This window comes from Crinia signifera, chromosome 3 (genome assembly GCF_055691185.1).
Source record: "Crinia signifera chromosome 3, ASM5569118v1, whole genome shotgun sequence".
NCBI classification, from domain to species: domain Eukaryota; kingdom Metazoa; phylum Chordata; class Amphibia; order Anura; family Myobatrachidae; genus Crinia; species Crinia signifera.
The window spans coordinates 323529428-323550704 of NC_139219.1; the positions used below are offsets into that span (position 1 = coordinate 323529428).

Here is a 21277-nt window from a genome sequence, read left to right on the forward strand (position 1 = left end):
CCCTGGCAATGAGCATGTAGGTAAGCAGCACTTATGTAGCATAATTTTTAATAGGCATTATGGTGTTTGGCATAATACGTAATGGACAGTATGGTGTTTGGCATAATACGTAATGGACATTATGGTGTCAACTTTTAATGCGCGCCTTTGGTGCACAATGCCCTAGTTTATGAAGCATATTGTGCATCATTGCTCAATCTGTTTGTGTACAGGGCTGGACTGGGACCAGAAATCGGCCCTGGCATTTTGAGCACACAGGCCCACCAGAAGGAGACGGGACCCTTGCGCCGCAAAGGGGGTGTGGCCTTGTGGAAAGGAGGCGTGCCATCAGAAAATTGAGGCGTTACCCATTACACATTATGGAACACACGTAATGCCTATGGGAACACACAGATATATATTGTTTTCCTCCCTCAGCAGATGTCTCAGGGAAGAATGCTCTGCAGAAGTCATTCTAATGTGAGTCTCATCCTCTCCTTAGCAATGACAAAGGAGAGGATGACACTCACAGTGACAGGAGTCGGACTCAGGACAAGAGCGTAGGACACTCACCAGCACTCTCGCAGGCATTATTATTATTTACCTTTCTCATTTGTCTTTTATTCCTAATCTATTCCTCTTCGCTTTAACCTTAAACCCTCTCCTTCCTATCTACTGTAATTGTCAAATACATGACAGGGTATTGTCTAATCGCTGTGCCCAATTATCCCCCCACAAATGACATAACTCTCTTGTTGGATAAAATTGGCCACAGCAGCCATCTTTATTGAAACAATACAAAATTAACAATAATCAAAAACATTCCCCACGGAAGGTGGTCCCCGAGGCCCTCAATAAATCTATCCACACCTCTAAGCACTTCCAGGAGTTGTTACCCCCAGCCGATAGCGATTGGCTCGAGGGCACCAATTGTCAACACCCAGTGCTCATTAATTAGCCTCACCCAGGGGAGTCCAGCCCCCTCATGGGGCCCTCCCCGCCGCATAATTAAGCCTCAATGCCACTAACCTCGAGGACCCCCCTCCGCACAGGCCACTGTGACAAAAGACAACCTATCAATAATTCTTCCTCAAAATTATAAAATTAGGGAGGGTGGGTGGGAGCTGTTCAGAAAAATCTCCCAGTGACCCCTATTTCCTGCCTGCATCCTGCTTATATACCCTTACTACACCCCGTTAAGCCCATCCCCCTATGAGCCTCTCCTTAGACACCCCTTCTATGACTGTCCAGCTAGTCAGCTCCCTACAAACCCTGTCAGGGGAGCCTACCCCCATGCTTTGCCTCCAGTCCGGCTCCTACAAGCACTTGGTGTTATTGCTTCTAGCAAAACCTTCCAAATTACTAACACTTTCACAGAGCAGCTCACAAAAGCGCAGATTCGTTTTTTGGGACAATCTCCCATCAATCTCTCCATAATGTGTAAGAGGCAAAACCAGTATAAGGGCGTTAGTACTGTGTTGCATGGTTTGTATAAGGGGTATATGGTGTGGTAAACTTAGGTGACCACATAAAAGGTGCTGAAATGTTGTCTACCAGGTTTTGGCTTTCAGTATTTTTTTATGACTGGAGTGCTGCCTCACCCCGCAAGTATCTGAGGACATTGGCATCCTGCGGGTGCACCTTTGGAGGGCACCCACCAATATATCTCCCTGCATTTTTCCTATGCCAGCCCCCTGCCTTTTCCAGGCATATATAATCGGTTGAAAGTACTGTATTTACACAAATAGAGACAGACCACCCAAACAGAACACTGGTCACGCCCCCCACATTATTAGGTGCTGGCCACAACCCCTATTATTGCGCATAATAGGCCCTTGATCATTTTCAGCTCCAGGCCCATTTAGACCTTAATCCGGCACTGCATACAATCCTGGGTCATTAATCCTGCAGGAGGGCTTGATGGTCAGCATCCTCCCCCAAGCATCGCTGCCGGCAATCCCCACACAGCCTGGAAGCAGATCTACCCCCCCCCCCTGCCATCAGCCTCCGTCATCTACTTGTATATGAAGGGACAGGTGAGGCCCCAGGAATGAGGGCAGTCTCTTCCCATGACAGTTTGGGGATAGGATCATAGCTAAATAGACAATGCAGCAGAGTCCCTGACCACAAGTCCACTCGCACTTTGGGCACGCGCCTGCGGTTTTTCCCAACATGCCTGCATTTTTCATAGCACTCCCAGTAAAGGGCCGCTTCCCACCCCCAGACGCCTACTTCCTGTCAATAACTGTGCGAACGGCCAGCGATCAGAAAAAGTTGCAGGAGTTCATCGCTTGGCGGCCTATATGCATGCGCCGTTCATTGGTAATTGACTGCTGTATGATTTCGCAGTCGTGCGAAGAGGTCTGAATTGTGCCCATTGTCTAAAGCTGGCCAAGCGATTTTTTTCGCACCCCAAGTCATGTGTTCCAGCTTACACATAGGGGGAAATTTACTAAGAATACGAATACGATATATCGTGTTCTTAATACGAATGAATACGACTGCATACGGCTGTCTCAGCCAAAAATGACTGCTTTGTAACCCTCCGATGTCGTATTGATTCGTATTAGCGGCCGTATATATGAATTCGAATTCGTCTAGGCAGTCTGCATGGATCAGTCAGATCCGTGCAGGCTGCAGTGTTAAAATAAAACATAGAAAAATAAATAAATCGTAACGAGCACAAGGCTGAAAGATCCGGGGCTGGTAATAATAAATCAGGAAACACGGCAAATAAGGGTTCCCCGATTTTTTTTAAAACCTGCCCCAGGCTCCAGGGTCAGGGCTGGTTCCCTTAATACGGGGGACAAAATAACTAGGGGTCCCCCGTATTTTAAGAACCAGGCCCAACCAGCCAGCAGGGTAATGTCTACAGCTGTATGTGTGTTTTTATGGCTTTTCCCAGCAATAACATACAGTATTATATCATAATTCGCTTGCTCAACAAAATATATGCAAAATATATACTGTAGTACGCCACGCAAAGCACATGCATACGTAACTTGTGTACGCACGCAATTGCTGAAAATGCCATAATGTTATTTACTTTCTATATTATTTTATATGTTATAAGACGATGAAAGTCTGAATACTGTATTGTATTCTCTCTAGATCCATGATATGAAAACGCTGAAGTCTTCCGCCTTTCATGGAAATAACTTGTTCTACTGGGAGACCACAGGAAATCAGGCAGAGATTGACATCAACAGTGACTTCTCGCAGGAGAGAGTCAGCTTCTGGGCTCAGTACTGGGCGACAAAGCCGAGAGGACTTATGTGACATCATCACAGTATCACCCTCAGAAAGATCACATGACACTCTGTATAGCATTGCCTACTGATGTCATCTTTAATTGTAACAGTCAGTGACTAAGTAAATTCCCATAGATGCCTGCTTATAACCACATCATTAAGGCAGTCTTCCGTTATGCACTACATTATATCAAACTGGTTCATAAATCTACTGTGGCCTGGGAACAAGCAGTGACCTTTTCTACCAGTGCGCTGTGACATAAGAATCAGTGGGATGCGTGTGGTTTTCTGCGGCTAAAGAAATATATGAAAGTTATCTCAAAAAGATACAATTCTAAGAACACACGGATCAATCTATGGGCCTCTGTGCAGTAAAAACATTCGGGTGTGGTATGGGACTCCGACAGTCGGGATCCCGACAGCCCGGAGTCAGACAGCATGGCGAGCGCAAAAAAGCCCCTTGCGGGCACGGTGGCTCGCTACGTGAGCCACCTATTCTATTCTCCCTCTATGGGGGTCGTGGACCCCCACGAGGGAAAATAGCGGGTGTCCGTCGGGCACCCGGCTGTCGGCATTTTGACAGTTGGGATCCCGACGTCGGGTAAATGCCTATAGGGATCCCGACTGTCGGGAACCCGTCCGGCACCCAAACATTCTGGTGGTCTCTTTACATAATAGAAAGCATACAGTAGGAGGGTTTGGAGTGTTGGGCCCCCTGGGTGGCTTGCTTCGGGGCTTCATAATTGTAATACTTAATCTATGGATCAGGCTGAGAATCCGGGTGAAATGGCATGTGTTGGACATCCGCTCCGGTGGTGTCACTTGCTTGTGGTTCGGAGGACGGACGTGCTGCACGTAAGATAAATCGTATATGTGCAGCCGTCAGCGACACCACGCAGGTGCATTTTAGCAGTCGCAATGTATCACATCCGACTTCCATTGAACACAAGATAAATCGGGTTTAACCCCTGGGGCGGTATGCCAGGAATTGCCACAGCGGGCTGTCCCGGAAATTTTCTGGGCATACCACTAATATGCAAAAGGCGTGCGCCAGTGGTGTCCAGGTGTGCACCACTGGTGCACCACCTCTATAGCCCCCCCCCCCTGCTCCGGCGATCGTACTTTGGAGCTCCCCTGACCCCTGCCGCTTCCTCAGACGCCAGTCGCAATTCACTTCACAGCAGTGACGCAGGCGGCAGGCTCGGGATGTTCGGGCGGCTTGGGGAGACTCCAGAGTGCTCAGGAGTTCAGGCGCCGAGTCCTCCCGATCCACCCCGAACATCCCTGAGCCTGCCGCCTACGGTCACTTCTGTAAAGTGAATGGTGGCTGGGGCAGCAGGGGAGCTTGGCGTACAAACACCGGCGCAAAGGTGAGGGGGGGGGGGGGGCTCCTACATTCTGTGGTGGGTTTTGCTGGGGCAGGACAAACTATTATTATTATTATTATTATTATAATTTTATTTATAAGGCGCCACAAGTGTTTCGCAGCGCCGTACAAAGGAACAATACAGGGATATAAAGCTTGGCATAACATTGAATAAATAACAAAAATACAGTACAAATAAAGAGTGCCACAGATCAACACACATTACAGCTTAAATGTAAGTAGTGAGGACTCAATCAACATACAACTAGAGGCTTGAGGCCAATGATGGAGAGGAGTATGCAGACGAAGATGGTCACTGAGTGTTGGAGTAAAGGAGAGCTGTGAGTGACATGTGAAGAGAAGAGGGCTTTGACAACAGGAGGGAAGAGGGCCCTGCTCGGAGGAGCTTACAATCTAGTAGGAAGGGGAGACTGACAGATTACAAGAGGTGCAAGCAAGTGGGTGGTGGTTAGATAGCAGGATGTAAACAGGCAAGGGGTCGGAGAACCATCTGGTTTATGCAGTGGAAGGGTACGCTTTGATGGATAGGTGAGTTTTCAGTGCCCGTTTGAAGCTTTGCAAGGTCGGGGAGAGTCTAATGGAGCGAGGGAGTGCGTTCCACTGAAGGGGTGCAGCACGGGCAAAGTCACCTACCTGCCCTGGTAGGTTTGTCCTGCCCCAGCCACACCCACCGCTCATGGGGTTAGGACGGGTGGGACTAGTGTACGCTGCACTATTTAGCAGTAAGTGGCTATTTGTGTAACACCTTTACACTGCTACTTCTCACTAGTGTAATGCCATGGGCCACCTGGGATGTACCGGCCCGGGTGGGCCTGTGCTCTGGATGTGAACTTTAGGGGTCCACCTGATGATGTCATCTGGCCAAGGAAGATGGGTCCATACTTTTTGCCAACAATTGTGCTAAGAACCTAAATATTACTCCACGTTACATTGCAGAGATTATAATGACTCGGATACCAGTGTTCTTTGGGTGCGCACCAGAATGTTCTCTTTCATTTGTGGCACTACAAGTCTCAGCATGGCAGCAACTCTTATGTTTAGAATTAGGCCGTGCAGTGCAGATATCTGTACAATACAAAGATCACTCCAAGGACTGTTTAACAATACAGAGATCCTTCTAAAGACAATACAGAGAGCACACAGTCGATGGATATGCCAGTATATAATAGCTGTACACAGCGCTGTGTGTGTATGTCAGTATATAATAGCTGTACACAGCGCTGTGTGTATATGTCAGTATATAATAGCTGTACACAGCGCTGTGTGTATATGTCAGTATATAATAGGTGTACACAGCACTGTGTGTATATGTCAGTATATAATAGGTGTACACAGCGCTGTGTATGTATGTCAGTCTATAATAGCTGTACACAGCGCTGTGTGTATATGTCAGTATATAATAGATGTACACAGTGCTGTGTATGTATGTCAGTATATAACAGCTGTACACAGCGCTGTGTATGTATGTCAGTGTATATAATAGGTGTACACAGCGCTGTGTATGTATGTCAGTATATAATAGGTGTACACAGCGCTGTGTATGTATGTCAGTGTATATAATAGGTGTAAACAGCGCTGTGTATGTATGTCAGTATATAATAGGTGTACACAGCACTGTGTATGTATGTCAGTATATAATAGGTGTACACAGCGCTGTGTATGTATGTCAGTATATAATAGCTGTACACAGCGCTGTGTGTATATGTCAGTATATAATAGATGTACACAGCACTGTGTGTATATGTCAGTATATAATAGGTGTACACAGCGCTGTGTATGTATGTCAGTCTATAATAGCTGTACACAGCGCTGTGTGTATATGTCAGTATATAATAGATGTACACAGCGCTGTGTATGTATGTCAGTATATAATAGGTGTACACAGTGCTGTGTATGTATGTCAGTATATAACAGCTGTACACAGCGCTGTGTATGTATGTCAGTGTATATAATAGGTGTACACAGCGCTGTGTATGTATGTCAGTATATAATAGGTGTACACAGCACTGTGTATGTATGTCAGTATATAATAGGTGTACACAGCACTGTGTATGTATGTCAGTATATAATAGGTGTACACAGCACTGTGTATGTATGTCAGTATATAATAGCTGTACACAGCGCTGTGTGTATATGTCAGTATATAATAGCTGTACACAGCGCTGTGTATGTATGTCAGTATATAATAGATGTACACAGCGCTGTGTATGTATGTCAGTATATAATAGGTGTACACAGTGCTGTGTATGTATGTCAGTGTATACAATAGGTGTACACAGCGCTGTGTGTATATGTCAGTATATAACAGGTGTACACAGCGCTGTATGTTTGTCAGTATATAATAGGTGTACACAGCACTGTGTATGTATGTCAGTATATAATAGATTTACACAGTGCTGTGTATGTATGTCAGTATATAATAGGTGTACACAGTGCTGTGTATGTATGTCAGTATATAACAGCTGTACACAGCACTGTGTATGTATGTCAGTATATAATAGGTGTACACAGTGCTGTGTATGTATGTCAGTGTATATAATAGGTGTACACAGCGCTGTGTATGTATGTCAGTATATAATAGCTGTACACAGCGCTGTGTGTATATGTCAGTATATAATAGCTGTACACAGCGCTGTGTGTATATGTCAGTATATAATAGGTGTACACAGCGCTGTGTATGTATGTCAGTATGTAATAGGTGTACACAGCGCTGTATGTTTGTCAGTATATAATAGGTGTACACAGCACTGTGTATGTATGTCAGTATATAATAGATTTACACAGTGCTGTGTATGTATGTCAGTATATAATAGGTGTACACAGTGCTGTGTATGTATGTCAGTATATAACAGCTGTACACAGCACTGTGTATGTTTGTCAGTATATAATAGGTCTACACAGTGCTGTGTATGTATGTCAGTGTATATAATAGGTGTACACAGCGCTGTGTATGTATGTCAGTATATAATAGCTGTACACAGCGCTGTGTGTATATGTCAGTATATAATAGCTGTACACAGCGCTGTGTGTATACGTCAGTATATAATAGGTGTACACAGCGCTGTGTATGTATGTCAGTATGTAATAGGTGTACACAGTGCTGTGTATGTATGTCAGTATATAATAGATGTACACAGCGCTGTGTGTATATGTCAGTATATAATAGGTGTACACAGCACTGTGTATGTATGTCAGTATATAATAGGTGTACACAGCGCTGTGTATGTATGTCAGTGTATATTATAGGTGTACACAGTGCTGTGTATGTATGTCAGTATATAACAGCTGTACACAGCGCTGTGTATGTATGTCAGTATATAATAGGTGTATACAGCACTGTGTATGTATGTCAGTATATAATAGTTGTACACAGCGCTGTGTATGTATGTCAGTATATAAAAGGTGTACACAGTGCTGTGTATGTATGCCAGTATATAATAGGTGTACACAGTGCTGTGTATGTATGTCAGTATATAATAGGTGTACACAGTGCTGTGTATGTATGTCAGTATATAACAGCTGTACACAGCGCTGTGTATGTATGTCAGAATATAATAGGTGTATACAGCACTGTGTATGTATGTCAGTATATAATAGTTGTACACAGCGCTGTGTATGTATGTCAGTATATAATAGGTGTATACAGCACTGTGTATGTATGTCAGTATATAATAGGTGTACACAGCGCTGTGTATGTATATCAGTATATAACAGCTGTACCAAGCGCTGTGTATGTATGTCAGTATATAATAGGTGTACACAGTGCTGTGTATGTATGTCAGTATATAATAGGTGTACACAGCGCTGTGTGTATATGCCAGTATATAATAGATGTAGACAGCGCTGTGTATGTATGTCAGTGTATATAATAGCTGTACACAGCACTGTGTATGTATGTCAGTATATAATAGGTGTACACAGTGCTGTGTATGTATATCAGTATATACCAGCTGTACACTGCGCTGTGTATGTATGTCAGTATATAATAGGTGTACACAGTGTTGTGTATGTATGTCAGTATATAATAGGTGTACACAGCACTGTGTATGTATGACAGTATATAATAGGTGTACATAGCGCTGTGTATGTATGTCAGTATATAATAGGTGTACACAGCACTGTGTATGTATGTCAGTATATAATAGGTGTACACAGCGCTGTGTATGTATGTCAGTGTATATTATAGGTGTACACAGCGCTGTGTATGTATGTCAGTGTACACAGCGCTTTGTATGTATGTCAGTGTATGTATATCAGTGTACACAGCGCTGTGTATGTATTTCAGTATATAATAGGTGTACACAGCGCTGTGTATGTATGTCAGTGTATATAATAGGTGTACACAGCGCTGTGTATGTATGTCAGTGTACACAGCGCTGTGTATGTATGTCAGTGTATGTATATCAGTGTACACAGCGCTGTGTATGTGTGTCAGTATATAATAGATGTACACAGTGCTGTGTATGTTTGTCAGTATATAATAGGTGTACACAGCGCTGTGTATGTATGTCAGTGTATATAACAGGTGTACACAGCGCTGTGTATGTATGTCAGTATATAATAGGTGTACACAGCGCTGTGTATGTGTGTCATTATATAATAGGTGTACACAGCGCTGTGTATGTATGTCAGTATATAATAGCTGTACACAGCGCTGTGTATGTATGTCAGTGTATGTATATCAGTGTACACAGCGCTGTGTATGTGTGTCAGTATATAATAGATGTACACAGTGCTGTGTATGTTTGTCAGTATATAATAGGTGTACACAGTGCTGTTTATGTTTGTCAGTATATAATAGGTGTACACAGCACTGTGTATGTATGTCAGTATATAATAGGTGTATACAGCTCTGTGTATGTATGTCAGTATATAATAGGTGTACAGAGCGCTGTGTATGTATGTCAGTGCATATAATAGGTGTACACAGCGCTGTGTATGTATATCAGTATATAATAGGTGTACACAGCGCTGTGTATGTATGTCAGTATATAATAGGTGTACACAGCGCTGTGTATGTATGTCAGTGCATATAATAGGTGTACACAGTGCTGTGTATGTATGTCAGTGTATATAACAGGTGTACACAGCGCTGTGTATGTATGTCAGCATATAACAGGTGTACACAGCGCTGTGTATGTATGTCAATATATAATAGGTGTACACAGTGCTGTGTATGTATGTCAGTGTATATAATAGGTGTACACAGTGCTGTGTATGTATGTCAGTATATAATAGGTGTACACAGCGCTGTGTATGTATGTCAGTGTATATAATAGATGTATACAGTGCTGTATGTTTGTCAGTATATAATAGCTGTACACAGTGCTGTGTATGTTTGTCAGTATATAATAGGTGTACACAGCACTGTGTATGTTTGTCAGTATATAATAGGTGTACGCAGCACTGTGTATGTATGTCAGTATATAATAGGTGTACAGAGCGCTGTGTATGTATGTCAGTGCATATAATAGGTGTACACAGCGCTGTGTATGTATGTCAGTATATAATAGGTGTACACAGCGCTGTGTATGTATGTCAGTGCATATAATAGGTGTACACAGCGCTGTGTATGTATATCAGTATATAATAGGTGTACACAGCGCTGTGTATGTATGTCAGTATATAATAGGTGTACACAGCGCTGTGTATATGTCAGTATATAAAAGGGGTACACAGCGCTGTGTATGTATGTCAGTGTATATAGTAGGTGTATACAGCGCTGTGTATGTATTTCAGTGTATATAATAGGTGTACACAGCACTGTGTATGTATGTCAGTATATAATAGGTGTACAGAGCGCTGTGTATGTATGTCAGTGCATATAATAGGTGTACACAGCGCTGTGTATGTAAATCAGTATATAATAGGTGTACACAGCGCTGTGTATGTATGTCAGTATATAATAGGTGTACACAGCGCTGTGTATGTATGTCAGTGCATATAATAGGTGTACACAGCGCTGTGTATGTATATCAGTATATAATAGGTGTACACAGCGCTGTGTATGTATGTCAGTATATAATACAGTAGGTGTACACAGCGCTGTGTATGTATGTCAGTGTATATAATAGGTGTATACAGCGCTGTGTATGTATGTCAGTGTATATAATAGGTGTACACAGCGCTGTGTATGTATGTCAGTATATAATAGGTGTACACAGCGCTGTGTATGTATGTCAGTATATAATAGGTGTACACAGTGCTGTGTATGTATGTCAGTGTATATAATAGGTGTACACAGCGCTGTGTATGTATGTCAGTGTATATAATAGGTGTACACAGCGCTGTGTATGTATGTCAGTATATAATAGGTGTACACAGCGCTGTGTATGTATGTCAGTATATAATAGGTGTACACAGTGCTGTGTATGTATGTCAGTGTATATAATAGGTGTACACAGCGCTGTGTATGTATGTCAGTATATATAATAGGTGTACACACAGCACACCGAATGCACGCGAACAAAAAGGCAAGAAATATGCGGTGTCCATAAGCAAGTATTGCTTTGCGGACACCACTCGGTCATGCGCTAGGCAATCGGAACGCCTAATCAGGACGGCCGCACCTCAACCAATGTCAGCTGAACACAATACAATCACCTACTTTACTCATTACTTGTTAATTACACGCTTGTCACTGCTTCAATTGGAACCATTGCAGCTTAAATGGAACATTACTAAGGATTCAGTATTGAATCCCGGCGGTCGGGATCCCGGCGTACAGAATCCCGACGCCGGAATCCCGACCGCCGAAATGCCGACAAGGGGGGGACGTTGATCGCCCCCCCTTGCGGGCTCGCTGCGCTCGCCACGCAGCGGGCCCGGTGCCTCGCTACGCTCGGCACACTAATTTATTCTCCCTCCAGGGGTGTCGTGGACACCCCAGGAGGGAGAATGTGTCGGCATTTCGGCGGTCGGGATTCCGGCGTCGGGATTCTGAACGCCGGGATCCCGACCGCCGGGATATTAACTGCATCCCATTACTAAGCACACACATATATGCTGCACTTTTCACACACTTTTACACTGCAACTAATGAACACAACTTAATATTAATAATACAAATACACATGTCACTTCTACATGTATCAATTAAACCACACATTTTGGGAAAAAAAAAACATTTATTACATGAACTTATAAAATAAATTAGAAATCGTCACAAAATAAAAGGTACCATGACAGGAATACAAGTAAATAATATATAATAAATACATGTAGGGCCTTATTCTGATCGGAGCGGCCAAACGTGCGTACGTTCACAATTACCGCACGCTAGCCGTACGCGGCCGTTAGGGTTAAGTCCACCCACAAATCAGCCGCTTGCGTACGGACAGAAATAACGTAGAAGGGGAGTGGTGTACAAATGAGCGTACGGCAACGTACGCGGCCGGCCCAGCCCTTACACTCCGACAACTGGCGTACGACTGAGCGTACGGCGCCGTCTACGGCCGTCTTTCCTCCGTCTCCCCACCGCCTTCTTGCGGCGATCTGAGCGTACGCCAGCTTGCACGGACGGGTCCCTATTGTTTTCAATGGAAAACTCAGCTTATGTCACCGCTCGTGAGAGTGAGCGTACGTCCGTGCACGCTGGCATACCCTTCACATATATGGACCTGCAAATCTTGCCTCTCAACTACTAATCTGACAATTCATTAATTAATCTATTTGTTATTCACTTATTGTTTTCTATTAACTCAATTGTCTACCTTAATAAAGACCTAATAAAACTACATTTTAAACCACATTACATGTATATTTGTTATGTTCTAATGTGGCATTTTAATCACTATCTATGTGTCCCCATATTGCTGTTACTTTTAAATCAAGTTATGTTGGTGTTTCTGTATATGTACTAAATTATGTCCATAATTAGTTTGTCCAAAATGTGTAACATGTATACCTACCCTGATGTTATGTGTGATGTTTTAATCGAAAAACATTAAACATTCATGCATTTTCACTATGTGTTATTTTACTCAAAAACACACACATTCACACATCAATCATTACCCCTCACCTCAAATTACTAATATAACTTACATTACACATCTGTATGTACCTATCCTTACAAGCCCTCTAACATATTTATTATTAAAAACACAGGCAATTTATAATACAATATAAACTTTTATTTATTACAAACATAATAAGGGGGGGGGGGATAAAAAAAAATTAAATGCGGGCCTCCAGTAGGCCAAAAAGAAGTTGCAAATAAAAAAGGGTCAGGAAGATCTCCCGAATAAGGGCTGCCACCTCCTCCTGCTGCTGTTCAGTGTCTGTAGTGAAGGGATAAAAAAAAAAATTAATATATAACATACACAAATGTTTGTTGTATTTGTACATAATAAAAAGTTGTGAGTTATGTGTGAAGGGCACATACATTTTTAAACTACATTGAAGATGGGTCTGCTGTAAACACAGTACTAAAAAAAAATATGTTAACACACACATACTGTACATAGTAAATAACATTAATTCAATTACTCCTTCATCAATGAATGTATGCTGTATCCCAATTGGTACTTTGTTTTTGGGGGACTGTCCTCTAACCTCACAATTAGCCTGTGCTATTTAAGGGTTATGACATTGTTGTGGCTTAAGCACTCCTTACTATTTTAAATTTAGGACATTGCTGTACAAATTATAGGCCTACAGCTATGTTTGTAAAACATGCATCCGCATGGCCTCACACACTATTACCAAAACAATCTCTACATTTAAGTTGCACCAGTGGCAGATTAAGCCTTTGGGGGGCCCGGGGTACTTTAGAGCGGGGGGCCCCCTTGCACTTGTCATTACTGGCCGCACACTGCATGGCCGAATATTATACTGTCAAAACATAGAGTAAAGGCAGAATAAACTTGGTCAATGGTTACCTGCAGGGGATATATATATATATATATATATATATATATATATATATATATATATATAGACAGGGGGTTGGCGGCACTCGGAATAATAATAGACACCATATATATATATATATATACACACACCACATGAAAAGCCTGTGTTTGTCCCTCTGCCCCTTACTCTGGAGGAGACCTCACAGTCCTAGTGCTGCCTCTGATTAAAAACCCTCCTATGACTAAGCTGCTGCTGCTGTTCTCCATGGACCTGAGAAGTATGTAATGAGCTCCACCAATCAGAGCTCAGCACAAACTTCTCAGCCTCTGTCCTCTGGTGCAAAGTGTCATGGGACTTAGTCAACTCCCAGAAATGCACTGCACACTTGTGCAATCAGTGTGCCTTGCCTCCCGATGCTCAGCACCATAAATCATTGTCACATTGGCAGATAGGTGAAGCTGCAGCACTACCCCACCCATGCACAAAACATTTAGCAAAAAAAAAAAACATAACTTAAACATTGTCTTTTTTTTTTTAAAAAAATGACAACCACAGGGGGCCCCTAGCTAGAGGGGGTCCCAGGGGCACTGACCCCTTGCGCCTCCATTATAATCTGGCCCTGTGTTGCACATCATGCTGGGAACTGGAGTTACCCAACACCTGGAGCCACATAACTACCACACCACTAATGTCGGATATCTCATTGGATGTACTGTTATGTCAATTATTCAAGGGGTGAGGCATGGCCACACTCAAAAAAACCACCAAGGGGACCCTTGTTCCTGGAGAAGGACAGGACACACCTCATGGTCGCCCTGCAGTGATATGTTGCAACTAATGTTGATGTTGGATACACATATGTGGTTGTTGTGATTGTTTATGTGTAGAAATGTGTAGGTCAACATTAGACACATTATTTACTTACGGCTACTTGAGCCATCCTGGGCGCCGCTGGTTGGCTGTGGAGTGGTTGGGGAAGGCAGGAGCAAGGAGGATGGTCCTGGTCTTTGGCCCGAGGTACTGGGTGTTACTGGGGAGTGGAGAGGTTTGGGGGTGGGTGGTGGAGAGGTGTAGGGGGGTTGGAAATGGGGTGGGGAGGGGGGGGGGGTGGGGGTTGTGGAGGGGGTGTGGGTTGTGGAGGGGGGGGGGGGTTGTGGAGGGGGGGGGGTTGTGGAGGGGGTGGGGGTTGTGGAGGGGGTGGGGGATGGGGAAATTGTGTGGGTGAAAACTGCACCCTGGGTCTCCTCTTCTTCCTCCTCCTCTTCTTCCTCCTCCTCTTCTTCCTCCTCCTCCTCTTCCTCCTCCTCTTTCTTCTCCTCCTCCTCCTCCTCCTCTTCCTCCTCCTCCTCTTCCTCTTCCTCTTCTTCCTCCTCCTCCTCGGCTGCCTGGTCCCGGGCTGCCTGGTCCCGGGCTGCCTGCTCCCGGGCTTCAATGCGCGCCCTTGCCCGTGCTGAAATGTTCATGTTGATGGCATAGAAATCGAAGATTGGGTTTCATAAAAAAGGGGGAAAGAAAAATTCACATTAGTCATGCTCATAACCTTCAAAATTATCATTGCTGTGAAATTTCAGACATTTATCATGCAAACTATTTGATATCCTACACCCAAAAACTGATCAACTACTTAAACCCCCCCTATACACCCCCATATACACCCCCTATACACCCATATACACCCCCATATACACCCCCTATACACCCCCTATACACCCATATACACCCCCTATACACCCATATACACCCCCATATACACCCCATATACACCCCCTATACACCCATATACACCCCCCATATACACCCCATATACACCCCCTATACACCCCCTATACACCCCCTATACACCCCATATACACCCCCATACTCAGGAACATATTTATAAAAAGTACACCAAACATTGCTAAAAAACGCTGACATACTAGTAATCAAAACTTACATCGGGCAATATGGCGGCGAAGGCTGCTGAGTAGAACCGGCTGCCGCCGGCGCAGGTCGGACCAGCGCCGCTCAACCTGGCCCAGGCTTCTGCGGACGCCGGTTGTGGAAAATATCAGGCGGCGGGCAGCATTATACGCCCGCCGCTTGTCCGCATTAGATACATATGGGCCCCTGGGCCCCAGGTGACGATCCATCACTTCCACCAGGGCCAAAAGCTCAGATGTAGAAAAGGGCCTGGCTCTTGTAGAAGTCATATTGGCAATGGCGCAGTTATTAATTGCAGGTACATATATCACTTTTGGTGCTTGCTGATTGGTCGAAAAAATTGTTTGTTTGGTATTAACTTTATTAATCCCTCTTATATTAACAAACTGGATGCGAATAGAAACTTACGCGGACCGTTCCGATATACACACCACAACCAACAGCATGCATTCAATGAAGAGAGAAGTACTGTATTTACAGTGTGCGGAAAATAATACACGCACCCCGTCTACTCCTAACTACGCTGCTTAAAGGGGGCTCAATACACCAATTGCCATGAAGAGAAGTACTGTATATATAGTAAGCGGAAATTAATACACGCAACCGTCTACTTATAACTACGCTGCTTAAAGGGGGCACGATACAGCGATATGCATGGGGAGGAGTACTGTATATACAGTAGGCGGAAAATAATACACGCAACCCTCTACTTATAACTACGCTGCCTAAAGGGCCACAATGCAACATGTTGCTGTATGACAATTTCATACACATTACATATGTAAGGAAAGCATTATAACGTGATGTTTTGAAATGTGACTCACAAAGCATACACGAACTCCAACAGATACCAGCTGACAACACTCATCATTGGAATGACAGGTGCACACATTTCACGATGTAGCCCACAATGCTCCACAACCTGTGTAGATACATATACGGGTGATTGATCAGGTGCATTGAGACCTGCGTAATTTAAGCGGCAATTATCGGCGGGAAATATCGGCGTAAATTTGCATCTACCTTGCGGGGAAAAATATACGCCCCCTTGTTCGTGGCGGGAGATTAACATATAAATATTCAGTCAGATGCAGCCCACAATTGCTGCAAACATGTCTGACTCTGACGATTCAGCAGCAGAGGACGCTCTGCAGAGAGCACAAGCCGAATCCATGCTTCAAGCATTACAGAAGAGGGAAGAGGAGCGGAGAAGGAGGGCCCAAGAGAGGAGTCGCCTGCAAGATCAAGCGGGCCCCTCAGTAACAGGCCCTGGTGAACCTCCACCAGCTCCACAAGGGCCAAGCAGCCAGCCAGAACAAGAGGTTGCATCTCTCCAAACAGGTGTGACCCAGCAGGTGCATGGTGAGAGAGCTGGGGCCACCAGAAAACGTGCTGCAACATCTAGGGTGATGACTGAGCAGGATACCACCACCAGAAGGAGAAACCCTGCATTTGTAGAGGCCGAAATGCGAATTCTCGTGCCCAGGGCACGCGAATGGATTGAATTGGCAACCAGGAAGCCAGGTGCCAGTGCAAGGAGAAACCTTTGGGACAAGATCACAGAGGAAGTGAACCAGGTGTCACCAGTGGTCAGAACTTGGGACGCGGTGAAGAAAAGGTTAGTGTGTTTGTCAGGGCAATTTGTTCAGCAGTCTCCAGCAGGAACTGAGGCCCTTATTCTAGTTCACTCTTTCTGGCCAAATATTTCTTAGATGGACAAAACCATGTGCACTGCAGGTGAGGCAGGTGTTACTTGTGCAGAGATAATCAGATTTGGGTGGGGTTTTACACCTGCCTCACCTGCAGTGCACATGGTTTTGTCCATCAAAGAAATATTTGGCCACACATGGCACAAAAGATCACCCACACTAGGAAATGTCACGTAGCTAGGGGTACCACCTAGTCCCTTTAATTCCGGACACATATTAATTACACAGGTTCTGTGGCTGGCTGACTTCAAGACTCCACTTCACCTAATTTTAAACTGCCACAGAACCTGTGTAAGTAACATGTGTCCAGAATTAAAGGGACTAGGTGGTAACCCTACACGTAGCACAGTGGTGCACATATCTCATGGTGATATTTGTATTTTTAAACTTGTAGGTGGACTGACTTCAAAAGTGCCCTGAAGAGGAAGATGACTGACCGGTACAACCACAGCATGTCCACCGGGAGCGGTCCTATGCCTGACCATTTGGAGTTTACCCCCCTGGAGCTGGACTCCTGTGACGTGATCGATGTGGGGGAGATCAGGGGGATCTCCAATATGGACAGTGAGCTCCCGGTGGAGGTCTTTGCTGCTGCTTTTGATGGTAAGTCACAGTAATGCATTGTATTTAGAAAGATATTTTTTATTGCGTATGTGATGGTGACATTGTTTTCAATTCTTATCCTAGCAGAAGCAGAAAGTCAGGATGTACCGGCAGCATCGGCCTCTGCAGAGCCACAGGTGGAGCAGGTGGTCCAGCCTCCACCAAGACGTCGCCCCCAGCCCCAGCCTCAGGAGACATTGAGTGAGAGCCTGTTGGTGACGCTGGACAGGATCGAGCAGCAAGGGGTGGATGCTGCGATCCGTCAGCAGCAGGTGGCGGATTTTCTGGCGGAGTGGAAGGCCACAAACCAGCTGCAGGTTGAGGCGTTGAACCGCATTAATGAAACTCTGGCGGCTGGCATGCTAAGCATTGGCCAACACCTCAGCCGCCAGAATGAACTTATTGCGGAGCAGCTGTCCACCGCCAGGTCCCTAAGGGACAATCCCCCATCTGCTGCCCCACCCCAAGCTGCTCCCCAACCTTCCACCTCGGCTGACCCTCCTGTGGCGACTAGGGGAAGACGCCGAAAGCCAGCTGACCCAAAGGCCCCTGTCCCCAAGGCCCCATCTAAAAGGGGCAAAAAAGGGCCCAAATGAGACCTGGGTCACTTCCTCTGTGGTTGGAGGCCAAAGGTTTAAATTGCACTGGACATCCGCTTCCTGAGTTGCCCATCGATCCATTTGCGTGCCATGGGCATGAAAGTTCGTATTTTGACCTCTACAAATGCAGGATATTTTTTTTGGTGGTGTGTATCTTGCTTAGTATTCACCCTGGTTGTTGCAGTACGTATTCTGGTGTCCCCATTTCTTTCACCATTGCATTTGCAGGGTAACACATGTTTGGAGATATGCAACCTCTTGTTCTGGCTGTTTTATTATTTGTGTGTCTATTTTATTTGTTTTTTTTTGATTTCTCACATTAAAGTGTCAAGCTGTGATGCTGAACAGCAAATAAATTTATTTTACAAATTAAATCTAAATTGTGGTATGTGTCATTTCTTGTGTGAAACAAATACTAGATTTATGTGTACTTACTGACCAGGGTATTTTTGAACATTTGTTGAAGTGTGGTGGAAGTTTCCCATGTGTAACCCTCTCCATGGCCATTCCCATGTTCCTATCCAACTTTTCCCTGCTAATTAGTTTGTGTCAGCACATGTGCAGAGCAACTTAATAGGTGAGAAAGCAGTTTGTGTGCAGGTGAGGTAGCTCCTACAGTAGTAGGTAAAAGCAGGTCCAGAACAATGCTTTCCTCATGGAGTGGGTGAGGCAGACAAACAAGGGTGAAAAGGTACATTTGTGTAGGAATTCATATGTGTCCTCCCTAAAAAAAGATGTGTGAATGGGCCAAACATGATAAATTAGCTTGTGAACAAACATGCATAACTTTTAAAATATATATGATTTGACAGTGTCATAAGCAGATGTAGGAATCCTTTGTTAGAGAGATGAGAGTGCAATAATGTGATTGGTGGCATCTTACATCCAGAGTGTAGTGAAATCCAAATCATAGCAGATGAGATAGTGGTACAGGTCATAATTTGGGGTACTATACAAAGATTGTGTTGAAAATAGTGGTCATGTGCTTCAAACATTGCAGAAACATCCTTTGTAGGTGTTAGATGTGGTTTATGTTATTGTATCCTAAATACAAAACCTATGTTAGTATTAGAGTGAACACGTTGACACATGTCGACTTGTGTAGATTGAGTGTGCTACTGCGTAAAGTCTATGAAAGCAGGTAGTGAATGTGTCTGTTTATCAAATACCTACCTTAGCGTATAAAAAGATTCTTACCTTAAATTAAACAAACGTTTAAATGTGGAGAAGTATAGAAACATAAGCTTCCAATGTGTTTGCGTGCTGCATGTGTGGCTTGCAGGCAGTGAAATCATGGTTTGGAGTTAATAGACTGCAGCATTGCTTATTACATTCAGGTGTATGTGTTTAAGTACTAATCAGCGTTAATTAGCCAACTCAGGCGCACGCTGGCAAGCGGTATCTGTAGGAGTGGTTTTAGCTGGCGGTTGGATGCCGCCTGTTTGGTGTCCGAAACGAACGGTGCCTTAGTCGATCGTGCGGTAGTAGCACCGCTCATTTCTGGTGCACACCCCCGTGTACGCCCATATTTACGCCCATTTTCCCTCATTATTTCGGCCGCTCCCATCAACACGCCCCTATGCCGCCCCATTACCCGTACGCTCGCGTACAGGTTTTTTCGCACGTTGAGACACCGGCCGTAAGCGTTGTGGAGTGTTCGCGCCGGCGCATTAGCGTATTTGCACATGCGCAGATCGTGAAAAACCCCGGGACGTACGCGTACGGCCCGGACGCTCCAAGCAGAATAAGGCCCGTATTGTAGACATACATCATACCTCCCAACTTTCGTCCGGAGGAAATAGGGACACTCGCGCGGCAAAGCCGCGAAAAGGGGGCGGGGCATATGCTAATGAGGGCGCGGCTTATGCTAATTAGCCGCGACCTCATTTTCATACGAGAATAGATGCTGTGCGCATGCGCACAGCGTCTATTCTACTAGATTGGGGGGTCTCCCAACTGCCACCCCCCGCAGCGGGACAATGCCTGCCACGGGTGGGACGTCGGGACAGGACCCGAAAATCGGGACTGTCCCGACGGAATCGTGACAGTTGGGAGGTATGCATACATAGCCACAGCAGAATCATTAGGAACACATCAGGTGGCTTCACAACAAAAGTATAGCACCAACACTTCAAGTACAGCACACAGTAATGGTAGCCGAAACAGGGCAACAGGGGAACCAAACATGACATTCGAAACGAGGGCAAATGTGGTGACCCTGGGCACGGAATTGGACACAGGAAGCTGACACACACAGCTCATTGAAAGATTTGGGAAGACATAACGGTGGAGATTAATGGGGACACAAGTTCATCTGTGGGCACGTTTGCCCCTGGCAGGCTCCTTGCCACGTGCAGCAGCTCTCCGGCCACGGCCACGGTCAGATGGTGGGACAGGTGGAGCAGATGCTGGGGAGGGGGGGGGGATGGTCTTCCCCCTCTGGCAGCAGGGAGTGCTGATGGTGGGAATGAACCAGAAACGGATGACATTAGGACCTTATTGCTGGCAACTAGCTCCACCATAAGCTCATTATGGTGGAGGAGGAGGTCATTTTGCCGCAGGGCTTGATCAGACAGCACCTGCAGGCTAGCAGCAATTGATTGCTGGGTGACAGCCATAGCCTGCAGGCTCCCAGCGATACTCTGGTGGCTGCTGACCAAACCCTGCAAGACCTCCTCGGTCCTACGCACCCGCTCTGATGCCGACTCTCCCTGCTGCTGAATATGGCCAAGCACCTGCACCCACCTGGTCAATTCAACCTCGGTCAGTGGCTGCTGCGCTGCACGGGCCTGGTACAGGTGGCAGGTGGCACAGACTCCTCAACCTCCTCAAGAGATTCTTGACCAAGCGGTGGGGATGCTGGTGAAAGAGAACATTACAATTACAACACATTCCATGCAAAATTAGAACCAGCTACTTATGGCATTGCAAATAATTACCTTCAAGCAAAGAAGCCATGACTTCCGCTGGGGA

General features: G+C 45.1%; 2 long non-coding RNA genes across 2 annotated transcripts in view; one reads left to right on the forward strand and one right to left on the reverse strand.

Moving 5' to 3' along the window:
* The window catches only part of LOC146064861 (uncharacterized), a 34713-nt gene extending 31406 nt beyond the window's left edge, over positions 1-3307 (forward strand). The window contains exon 3 of the long non-coding RNA XR_014471864.1: positions 3091-3307. This is a non-coding gene — a long non-coding RNA (uncharacterized LOC146064861). The remainder of the gene's footprint in view (positions 1-3090) is intronic.
* Positions 1-21277, reverse strand: part of LOC146064859 (uncharacterized) — an 82163-nt gene that overhangs the window by 23901 nt on the left and 36985 nt on the right. The gene's annotated exons all lie outside the window — the stretch shown is intronic.